Source organism: Varroa jacobsoni, unplaced genomic scaffold, assembly GCF_002532875.2.
Source record: "Varroa jacobsoni isolate VJ856 unplaced genomic scaffold, vjacob_1.0 contig00520, whole genome shotgun sequence".
Taxonomy (NCBI): domain Eukaryota; kingdom Metazoa; phylum Arthropoda; class Arachnida; order Mesostigmata; family Varroidae; genus Varroa; species Varroa jacobsoni.
The window spans coordinates 134,283-146,169 of NW_019214479.1; the positions used below are offsets into that span (position 1 = coordinate 134,283).

The 11,887-nt window shown below is 40.3% G+C and overlaps 1 long non-coding RNA gene across 1 annotated transcript; it reads right to left on the bottom strand.

Annotated features, from left to right (window-relative positions):
* Nucleotides 1-1,202: 1,202 nt before the first annotated feature.
* On the bottom strand, nt 1,203-9,923 carry LOC147752008 (uncharacterized). The gene is made up of 4 exons (XR_015315274.1): nt 9,877-9,923; nt 7,743-8,156; nt 6,730-6,854; nt 1,203-2,510 (listed from the first exon to the last, which is right to left on the bottom strand). It is a non-coding gene; the product is annotated as an uncharacterized LOC147752008 (long non-coding RNA).
* Nucleotides 9,924-11,887: the final 1,964 nt, after the last annotated feature.

The window sequence follows — 11,887 nt, forward strand, 5'->3', positions numbered from 1 at the left end:
GCCTGAGTTCGAGATAAAATTTTATAATCCGGGAGAGGTGATGACAATTGGCCTAAATACGCGTTCCTATAATATATATATATATATATATATATAACACTTTACCATAATAGTAAAGGGATGCAAAAAAGAACAACCTATGTACCAAACGAAAATTTCGTTCAAGCCTTACGGTTGTAACGACATTCGTTGCTATTGTTTTTTATTCGATCGGCTCCTATATAACTTGAAGCATTATTTTATACTTACAGAATTAATGATCAATACAATCCAGCAGAAATCTAAGATCTGAGTTTAGGGGTCTTAATTACGCAACTTATTAATTGCAGTACGCAATCTAGTATACTTTTACGTGGAGTGCTGCGACTCCATGTGTATACTTCATTTTTACCCATGGACGAATTAACTCGTTTAGTATACATCAGGAGGCGAAGAAGAGCAAATTTACCGCGTATAATCTGGGTTACGTATACATACAATACTCACTGGCGTACTATTTTTTTCACTCTAATCTGCTCGATCAGAACCTAGGCTTGTTGTACCTTTTCAACCATCTAATTGCACTACAGGTTTACCATCACATGCCTTGAGCAAATCCACTATGCTCGTCGAGCCAGTCGATTGATTACCTTGTCCAGATTACATAAATAACTTTTTTTTTTAATTCCGACATTCTGACAAGTCAGCGCCAGCATTTCAGTCAAACACGGTGACGGCACCGATTATTTGAGGCTTTTAGAAACTTAGCCGAAATACGTATGAACTAAGTATCGCGCCATACTGCTTACTATTAAGGCTCATAGATCGTGTTTGGTCGGCTTAGGTTAAACATAGTAGACCATTAAGATAACGAACGTAAAATACAACAAGGTAATCTTATATTTCTCTTCTTTTCCAAATTCTCGTTAGCGACAAAACTAGTACATTTGTGTTTGTTTCGCTAAAGCTATGTCCAACGAGTGATTTTCTGACTACAACCGTATGAAAGACTCCATAAAACAGTGGAAACAATCAGAGGATTCCGGTTTCGTACAACTCAAAACAAAGGCCATCACCGAAAGCACTCGTTTGAAACAAGAGGCGATCGGGAGTAGCTGCTCTTGTACAAGTCCTACTACATAATTGACGCGATATAGACGTTACTTTCTAAAAACACAAACCTCATGCCTCAAGAACGAAACAGACAGACTTGAGTTTTTTTTTTATTTACTTACTGCGTCGTGGTATGCAGACCGATTTTCCCTCTAGTACTAGCAATCTTGCAATGATATAGTTTGAAGTTGTACGTTGTTACTGCTAACGGCAGCTGTGGACTCGGCGGAGAACTTACCTGGCGACAAGTCAAACGATTTACCTGCAAGCATGAGCTATGCGTTTATTTCCGTTGCCATTGCTATCCTAGGATGAACATGGTCGTACTATTGAACACCTTCAGCTTTTACTTGTTGTTTTGTCAACATCTTGCGGAGCGCTTTCAACAATTAAGCACCACGCCACATGTAGATATTCATAGTTTCATGGTTTTCTTCCCCATTACAATTATATATTTTACAAGTTCGACTATAATTTTCACTTGAGCCAAGTCGAATTTGCGAAGGGCGTTCAATTGACAATTGCTTTCCTTTGTGTCGGGATCCTCCAACTCGAGGCTATGCACAGTTGTCAAAAGCTGCAAGATGGAGTTTCTTGTACCGCACCTATCACACTATTAAATAGCTCCTACACGCGATAGCTCATCCCACATGCCGTTTTATTCCCTAGCTAGCGTTCCGAGCAGAAAAACTATTTTATAGCTTGCTTTTGTAGTGATTCGTGCGGGCGAAGGTATATGGCCAGGCCAGTGATTCCCGTTGACGCTTAGATATATGTAGTACGTACGTCGTTCTTCATACCAGTAATACTTTCACATAGTGTATCCTTAACCATATTAAACATATTAACCATAGTGTATCCTTCACACTGTCAACCTAATTGAGGGTGGTCTATCTATGCAGAAGTCCCAGTCTGGTTCGAATCCCTCTTTCGGAACAACTGAGGTACGATACCGCAGGCCTGACCGGCAAAAGATTTAACCAATAGGTTGATTGTTCAACTCTCACGACATATCTACCTGATACGCTGTGATTTTCGTTTCCCTTGTCGACCTGAATGCTCGACGCTACTAAACCATAAAAACAATATAAATGAGATTTGATTTGTGTAGAATTAAGCTACCTATACTACATAACTCAACGATGATACGCGCCACTGACAGTCGTCACGAACACGTAAGACTCCTACAATTTAGTGACACTGCTCAGGTACTACGTACGACATTCGAAACGGTAGGCAATTTGACGTACGGTAGACAAAAAAACACAGCTAAAACGAGCGCTGTTTTGAATTGAACTGCGACGACAAGCGATACTTGTGAGTGTATTTTTAGGATTTTACAATCTAGTAAGTGGAAAACGAAGTCACTGTCTTGACTTTGAGGCTCTTTTCATAGCTGCATCTGCACGAAAGCATGACTGAAAATAAACAAAAGAAAATTTAAAAAAAAAGAAGAATAAGCCGATGGAAAAATAGCACTAACATTAAAGATTATTGCTTGAGCTTAAATGGTCATTTGTCGCAAACGTTAGCCGTGCCAACAAAGCACGCCCTTCCGATCACGTGTTGAAAGTCGACGATACGAAAACAGCCTGGTGTGCCATTAACGATATTCAATACATAACAGGTGTACATGCCAACACAAAGGTTTTTGACAGAAAAAAAAATTCAATAAAAGCGCTTAAGTAGCACAATGATGAGTCTCGCATTGACTACGGCTTATACAAGAGTAACGCAGGGGGGTGAAAAGCGTCAAGCTATCGTAGGAGACGAGAGCCTGACTAATACGGATTACTATGAAGAAAACCGTTCGCAAGCGGTCTTCCAATGCTAGTAGTCATTTAGAGAATTTGGCTCGCTACGCGTGCTGTGTGCACAATGAAAATAATCGCAAATCAGAAAACCCGAATCAGATTTATGTTTTTTTTTTTTCCTATAAAATGCCAAATGTTATATATGGAAAAGGAGCCGGTATATGCAGATCGACAACCGCCTCAGTTACGCCCGTTAAAATATATGTAGAGTGAATGCAACATATTTGTATCGTACACCGAATACCTTCGTTCGTTCTAGATTCGATGTTGACTTGTCCCCAGACCAAACAACACAGTCGTAAACATATCGTGCCTCGTAAAACTTTTTTTCAATATGGACATGGCCTGTCGTTAGGCGTCTAGCCCTTCTTCGGCAGTCTGGGACGAGAAATCGATGTCATGGCGCAGAGGTCAGCAGCAGTGATGGTGCTATCAGTCAGATATATCGTGCTGATCATTTAACTTAGGTACTTCGTATTATTGTAAGTTTTGTACGCTGGTTACTTCGACAATGTTAAAAGCCAGTCGATCATCAAAAACTACTAAAGAAGAGTAAATGTGCCAGCCCGGAGTATACACATGCAAAGCTTTTCTTGAACGAGATATATATATATATATATATATATAGCGGTCTGGGGGACGCTTAAAAAATGAAAGTCATCAATTCAAACATCTACGACATATGAATTGATCGCTGAAAGTCTTATACTACTTAATAAACCCATCTAAGTGATCACAGTAATCATTGTTGCAGCTATTGCACATCAGACAAGCTAATGCTATGGCATTATCGAATATAGAAACGGTACTACGACATCTTCTCCAACGTCAACAGATGTGAATTGAGAACCTCGTCACTTTTAAAAGACTTGGCCTAGGCCGATAGGGTTATTGTAATGCCGTTGTCACAATCACTACATGGTTGTTGCCATAGGGTTTATATAGGCTAAAGAGTGTATTGCCTCAGCCTTATTTGACTGGGTACGATTTTTTTTGTAGACTCGAGGTACTCCAACGTGATTTATCTTAATGATGATATCAAATTAAAATTAAGTAAGCGGCTGACATGATTTTATATGGCGGAAAAAATAGCCATTAATATTTCCTTAGCAGTGGTAAGTGTGAAGCGCTTTCTACAAACGTATACCGTTATTTTTTCATGCTGTCTATGACTGTCAGGGTTCACATATGTTCCGTGGGGATTTTTCTCCTGTCCTAGTAAATAGCTTCAAAATAGATGCCATCGATGTTTCTGAGCTGTCGTCGAAATTATGTATAAAAGAATCGCTAGGGCACCGTATGGTGATGCGGTTATCTTTTTTGAACTCTTGATTGGGTTTATGATCTGCCAGCGTTCTTCTGCCCACAAAACTTTCCGTATTGTTTGTTGGACCAAATCTTTGCGATTTAATGAGAACATAAAGCCAAAGCTCCTCAGAACAATGCACGTTTTATAGAATCACTCCTCGAATGCTTCTTTTAGTATTCCAAGATCCATTCCAGGCTTTGTCGCAACTTTGGGAGATTATCAGCGTCGTTTTGCATTTATAATTCTTTATAGGCGATAATCGACGTCTGGGACCTTGTACAAGTCAGGGTACATATGCTCGACTCCTAGATTTGAATTAACATCTCTAAATTTAACCAAAGATTTCAATCGATAAACCTTAGATTTCTATATACGCACGCTTATTTTCTGCTGCCTTAAGATTACATTATACAGCCGAGTATAGCCATCAAGCTTTCTGTGAGAGACTTTCAAATGCGCCTTTCTGTTTATGACCACTCTGAATGATCCAGCCTTTGATGATCGCTTCGACCTTCTTACCGCCGCTTACCATATGATAGACTTAGTGTCTTCTAATGCAAATCTCGCAACGAATGGACCAAACAGCTTTCCTAAACGTGCCCACATTTGGAAATCAGCACCTATACCTGCACTTACTAACGAACGGTTTCTCATTTTGAATGGTTATATTTATTCTACCTGATTTGTCTAGCATAGGCCAACTTGTGCCCGTATTTTATGGGCCGTACCGGGAAACTATTCCGGAGCGCCCAGACAGTGCCTAAATGCTTCGCCAACACTTTCGCACGAAAGTATAAGAAATTAATCCAGATCCCTTCACTACAATTTTTACAGAACTGTGGGGTTTAGTGGTTATTATTAGTGGTTACCTTTTACAGCTGTAAGAGTTGTACGTGACCTTTCATACTTCGGAAGAAGTTCTTGAACCACTTAGATTGGCAATGCAAGTATTGAGGAACCAGTGTCTATCTCCATTTTGACAGTCCTCATTTCAATTTCAGGCTCAAGTGATGTAACGGACACTCTGTATCATTTCGTATTAATAATAAATGTGTCTTCGTTACTACTTTGGCGAGTACCTAGGCTTCTAATTTAGATAATGACCATTGGCCGCTTTTGGGTTTACTTCTATGCCAGCAGAATGAGACAATCTGTTTTAGTTTGTTGTAACTTAAAGTTTACAGTCTATTTTTGTGTTCGGTAAGTTCGATAACGACGAGCTAATATTAAACTTGCCTACAACCTGGGAAGAACTTTTTAGTTTCTTTATTATCCCGTTTATCGCCTTATTTGATTAGGCTCTCTTCGTTGACTCGAGCAGAAACGAAAGCAAAATAGAGTCACAATCACCTCGCGATTTTTTCCTTTCGCGAAGTCTGTTACTCTTCGCTTCTTCGTAGGTAGACAGTTTTATAGCGCTTTAAATATCGCATCACTTTAAAACTTTAAACTTATTGATATCATACGTGAGTTGTTTAAAGTTGTGAAAGACAATATCGTCCCTGCTGGCGTATTTTCCGCTCGATTCATTGGGTCTGCGAGTAAAGACCACGATTTTTCTCCTTTTTCTTTGATGGAAGCTATATAGTACTCGATAGATTGATGTAAGCGTTATTAGTACCTAAAGGCGTTTTAATAATAAAATCAATACCGTTTCAATAGCGTCTTTATAGTCCCTGGCCGCAAACGAGAAGTTTACAATATACCAGTGATAGTCAGGTTTGCTGATGTGCTTGCATTCTGTGCAAAAATTAACCGTTATCAGTGACGCTTCTATTGCTGAAAATAATTATCAAATCTGCCGAAAGAGCAATGCTGCGCGTGAGACATCCGACTCATTCATATGATTCGGATTATGAGCCCCTGTTCGTATCCGGCAGTCTTTTCTCTCTGACTGCCAAGTCACAGAACCACATAAACATCATTGCATGTATAAAGATCGCATTATACTGTATTGAACATAAGACATCACACATACGCTGTACAGTTAGCAGAAGGAAAGCAGGTTGTCTAGCAACTGGAAATAAACAAACAAACAAACGTTTGAAGATGGCTAGAGTCACAAGCTAGCCACCTCTTTATGTTTCAAATAGAAAATTGAGGGAATTAAGCGTCTCTCATAAGAGAGAAAGTACATTATGATGTCGCTTTCTAAACGAATAATAATAATAATAATAATTTAGTAAAATATAAGATCTATAAGAATAATATAATAAAATATAAGATTAGAGTGCACATACGTTTGTAAGAGCCAAAAATTTACATTTTGTTGAACGGGTACCATTATCCTATTCCTCACACATCAGGCTTGATTACAGTCCATAGACTCGGTTAACGTATTAGGTATTTTAAGTTACCTTGAACCGCTTCTTTCAAGGATGAAACGACAATAACAAGTTCAATAAGTAGATAGGGCTTTGCATTTTCTTAAAAAAAAGTTACGTCAGTATCCTATCGGAGGGTTCAATACCTATAACCAAGCTCGTTGAACGATAGATTAGTGATGCGACGTACTTGCCTGCTAATCTTAGGAACACGTTGCGGTCTGGGTTCGGATCTGGGCATCGAATTCGTGCTAGACGCTTCTCTGATGAAATGCCTAACGGCAATGCCAGACGTAAAACGCGAAGCATGGAGGCCTGTTGTAAGAATCTCAGGTACATTAAAGACGTGTCCTGCATTCGATGATACGATTTACCAACGAATGTTGTGTTATTCCCTACCCTATCGACATACTGAATGCACTTTGTGGGCTGGCTCTTCTACGACATTAAATGTCCCCTAATATCATATCTCCTAACAGTTCTCCGGATACATTTCCGATGCAAAAGCTTTCCGATAGCATGCCACTCTTCTCTCAAATTGACCGCCGGCTCATCTCTCGGGCCATAAGTCTGAATATCGAGCCAACGGTTATTGCGTTGTTTATCAGGAAGCCAAGTATGTGCCGCGCAGTATTCTAAGGAAAATGGGGTTTGTCAGTAAAGAGTATCGTCACGTTCCGTTATTGTATAGCGCTGCTGGTGCTGTCCAGTTGAACGTTCCGTAAGCCTGATCTTTGACTTCAATTTTAGATATAACGTCAGCGAAGAAAAGGTGTACGCTTTTAGGTTACACCCTCTTATTGATCTCTGTCTTTACACCTTCTACCATCGCCGCGCCTATTCCAAGGGTAGCAACAATTGTAATAGTTTCTGTGGTGTGCCACTTTATCAATTTCTCAGATCCCTTTTCTTCGATCGTTTTGGGGGGTCGGACGTTTCCTCTTCGTCTTATCTTCGTATCTCGTCTTCTTGCACGTCTCTTTCTTTCTAGCTGGTCAACTTGTTCGGGATGTTCTTCCAAAGCTTTTTCTCATACTAACACATTTAGAATAGTAGCGATCCTGCTGTCGTTCTTGCGTCACCTTTTGCTTTGCGTCAACGACGGCTATTTTACGGATATAACAGCTACATAACAGAAACTGGCACCAATCGCTGGCTCAACAGTGATCAGTTAGTGAAGCAATATTGTGATATTAGTCTTACCTGTACATATTTGCGCATTTCTAGTTTTTCTCGTCCAGTCTGTATTGGCATCCACAGTGGCTACTCCAAACGTCTCCTCTGTCGACTGGGCGACCGCTTTTGTTTGAAGGCGAGCGCAGCCGCAATGGCAGCAGTGTTGGGGTGACTAGATGTAGACGGGCGAAAACTATTCCGGACCCATCTTCTACAACCAGACCGGAACTCGGAGACTCGATAATGTATTCCTTCCTTGACGTCAACATTGGACAAAAGTAGCTCTAGAAAGCGCTATGCTGGAGGAACGCCGCGTCACGCTTTAATGATTCACCGGTGCAGTCGGCTATTTTTTTAGTGGGAAGAATCATAAGATTCTAGGGGCGTGCCCTGTGGATGCAGTGGTGCAGAAGAAACGCGTGACCTATACTCAATGGGAAACTCATACAACACACGGTGCACACACATAAGAATATTATTTGTTTACTACTTCAGCTGTTTGTAGGCTGTTATATTAAAAAAACAAGGAAAATTATCTCAGATAAAAGTACCGATAAATATGTGCCGGCTATAGCTGCCGCAGAGAGATGATGGCTATCGTTGCTTCTTTGTTACCTGTATTATTCCAACTGAGCTTGATGCTACTAGAAGGCCACGTCCGTATCTTGAACTAAACCGATGAACATATACACATAAGTGCATTAAAATAATATGACCATGAGAAGAACATATAAGACATTCACAAGCATATACCTATCATAAACGTGCAAGCTTGGTGTTTCGACTTCTACGTCCAGTGCTGCCATTAAGCATAGCTTCAGACGGTTGGCTTTTTTTGCTCGAAACGATGTGTGTCTACGTCCGATTTCGAACCTGGACCACCCACATGCCCTTGGATTTACTATACGAACATGATCCCACCGGACAATCATAAATATAAAAACGTATGAAGGCCTTCACATTAATCGGAAGAGAAAATTAGGCACCAACTCACTGTCGCTACCCAAACTTATCTACTTTTTTTAGATCATTTGGGGTAGCAAAAAAAGAACGGTCTGTTTAATTGTCTGCTTTCAGTCTTCACAACCCGATGAGCGCATTTTTCTAATAATCCGTTATGACATCGACCTCTCTTGATGAACACATCATTTGGCAGACGGCTTAAGACATGCGTAATACTAAATGATCGGTGTCGCCGTTGACTTGTTTGAATTTAACTTATATGGCCGTAACTTATGCTAACAATAATGTGCCCAAACCAATGTCGTGGTTTATACAATGAGCACTTGTTGATACAAGTGGCACTCTACACGCCTTAGAAACCTCGGGCTAAATATAGTTATGCTAAATGATCGTTCCGTCAAATGATGAGGAACATTGTGTAAGTGAAGGGGTAATGACGTTCTAATAAATAGTTTCGCTTCACCGTGTGCATAGGCCCATTCCAATCATAGGACGGATAGCTTTTATACGACACGCGAATGTTAGTGTTTGTGAGATTGCATGTTTTTCTCAGTAAAACCCAGCTTCTGTTCGTGCTAGAAGGTCGAAAATAGGCAGGAACCAGAACATTTTAATCTAGAATAACCGTACCAACTATTCAGTTATTTAACCCGGTACACAGCACTACACTTCAGGCAGGTCATTTTTTTCCTAAGTTTTCTAGGATACAATAGCTCTGTTGTAGTATAATATACTAAATTAAATTAACCAGGTACAATGTGAAATCAGCCTAAAAGAGTTAGACATCCCTGACATAAAATACTGCCTGTAGGTTCGTTTAAGAAACACTAATATGCATACAGATGAGCCGTATCCCTGTCGCCGTGCTGTATTACCCTCAGTGACACTTCAATCAACCATAAGTAGGCAGGCCTAGGTGAGGTGTATTGAATATAATCCATTGTTTTTAGGCGCCAAGATGCCTCGATTACTATTTTCCAATCAAAGGTTCAGGTCGACCACAAATCGAAGCTTCTGCGAAGTTATAGCACTATTAATGCGAAACATGCTTACCGCTCGCTGGTGACTGTCCTGCGTGCATGATGTATAGGCGCATTGCCGCTGGTGACTGTCCTGCGTGCATGATGTATAGGCGCATTGCCCCTACATAAATGTAGTAGTTTACCTAAGGCGTCAATACAATTAAAAAATGACTTACTGTTGTAGTTGTTCGCAGGCACTTAGTATTTCGTCCAAACGTTGGCCTTTGTATAGGAAAGGACACAGAAGGGCAAGCTTTGTGATTAGTTGTGGCTAGTGCCCAGATGCCTTTAAGAACGAACGAGTGATTCGTAATAATTTTATAAACATTCTCTTCATCTGTAAAGTCGCTTAATGTCGCACGGTAGAGTCGAGCTGAAGCCAACGTAGTTAGTCATAAAAATTCAATATGTTCAACTATTTCCATTGGTTTCTACATTGAAACCAATCTATACCGAAATAAAACAATGATACGCACTAATTAACCTTTAGACTTTTTTCAATACACATCTATAAAAATAAACTATATATTACATATCCAACAAGTGGCCAGTCCAATCTTCCATGTCTATCACCCCCCTCTGCTGCGGATAATCACTAGGTCTATCTAGAGGTTTCATAGTTGTTTCGCGTACATCCTTTAGGCTTATCTTTGCTTATCACTCCCTCATTATCTCTTTGCTTCTTGTAGCGCTTTTCATCACCCTTATAGGCTCTGTGCGATGCAGCCAAGCTTTTTATCTAATAGGAAAATGTAGCTGTTTTAGATTAAATCACAAACACACTCGAGCATAGTCGCTTCGTTATCTTTTCGCGAGATGAAGCACTTTGTTCAAGATTTCGGTCAGCCTGTTTATTTTTTTCTGGCCGTCTCTCGCGTTTCTCCACGCCGTCTTCCGGCAAGCTTCCGACGGAAGAAAGCTAAGGATATTGCACGGTTTTCGTCGTTACACCATTGAGAGTAGGATACCCTTCGTAATGCAGTCCAGCTTCCAGGCTTGCTTTCGCCCGCCGTCCTGCTTTCGTTGTTTGTCTTATTCGATGCTGTTACTGCCGGAAACGTTCATCCAAGCCTGAATCGTCCTTCAGCAGCAGCAGCAGCAGCACCTGCCGCATCCTTCCTTGCTGTCCTAACTTGAAACGCTTGTCAAGGAGTTTTTTTCTCCTTCGTCTTGTCCTCTTCGCTTTTCTTCGTCTTATCGTACAGTGGCTAATGCGCTTTTTCTTCTCAGGGACCGAAGAGACACTTGCATGGCGCCAACATAGAAAAGACACATGACGACGTTGCCAAAGAGAATCATAAACACGTGTTGAGAAATGCAGATTGGTACCATCTGTTCCATTACGTCTGATTTTACAGTCTGCCACAACAGGTTTAGAGGTATGAAGTTCCTTTGTTACTCATTTAGGCCGCATGCGTACGCGTGACTATAGTCTAAAGCTCGAGATCTTTCAGCGGTGTCCTCGTTGTTATGTCTTTTCTAGCTGGCTTTTTGTTTTACAATGTATTTGTAAGCAATCTTTATACCCAAAAGAAAGCGGCACTGTACTATGACTGGTACGACGGTAGCACGAAAAATTTTGCCCAAAATTATAACATCAGTGCGATCATGTCGTAGCCACTTAATAGTTAGCTTAATAAAAGTCGCCCGAAAAACCATTTGAAAGACCCTAAAGATAATAAATACAAGCAAAAACATGGAGAAACTGTATAGTTGCTAAAGATTACAGCCCCGAATGTCTCACCAGCATGAGTTAAGTTCCTCTCATCGTATATATAAAATTTAGCATTTGAAAACGTGTATATATACTACGGCATAAAGTCATAGAAGAACCTAGTTGGACTATTTTGCGCATTATTGTTTATGGCCCTACGTTGTTGTTATATAACTTCTCGACGACACTTACTTGTTGATTAGCCAAACAAGATAGTTCCAATAAGTAGAGTTAGCGCTCACCTCTCTCGAGGTTGCTGGCCTTGACCGGGCAGCTTTGTCAATATGTTTTATCGAACACTAAATAAAAATAATAAAAAAAAAATACCACTTTAGAGAAAATGTCAATAAACTAATTGGCTATAAAACTGCCAAATGAGGCAACCCGTAAGGGGCAGTTTACCACCCGTTAAAGAGTCCCATAGATTTTTTATAGCATCTTTCCCTACACGTTGGACCTCGTGCACGTTCATG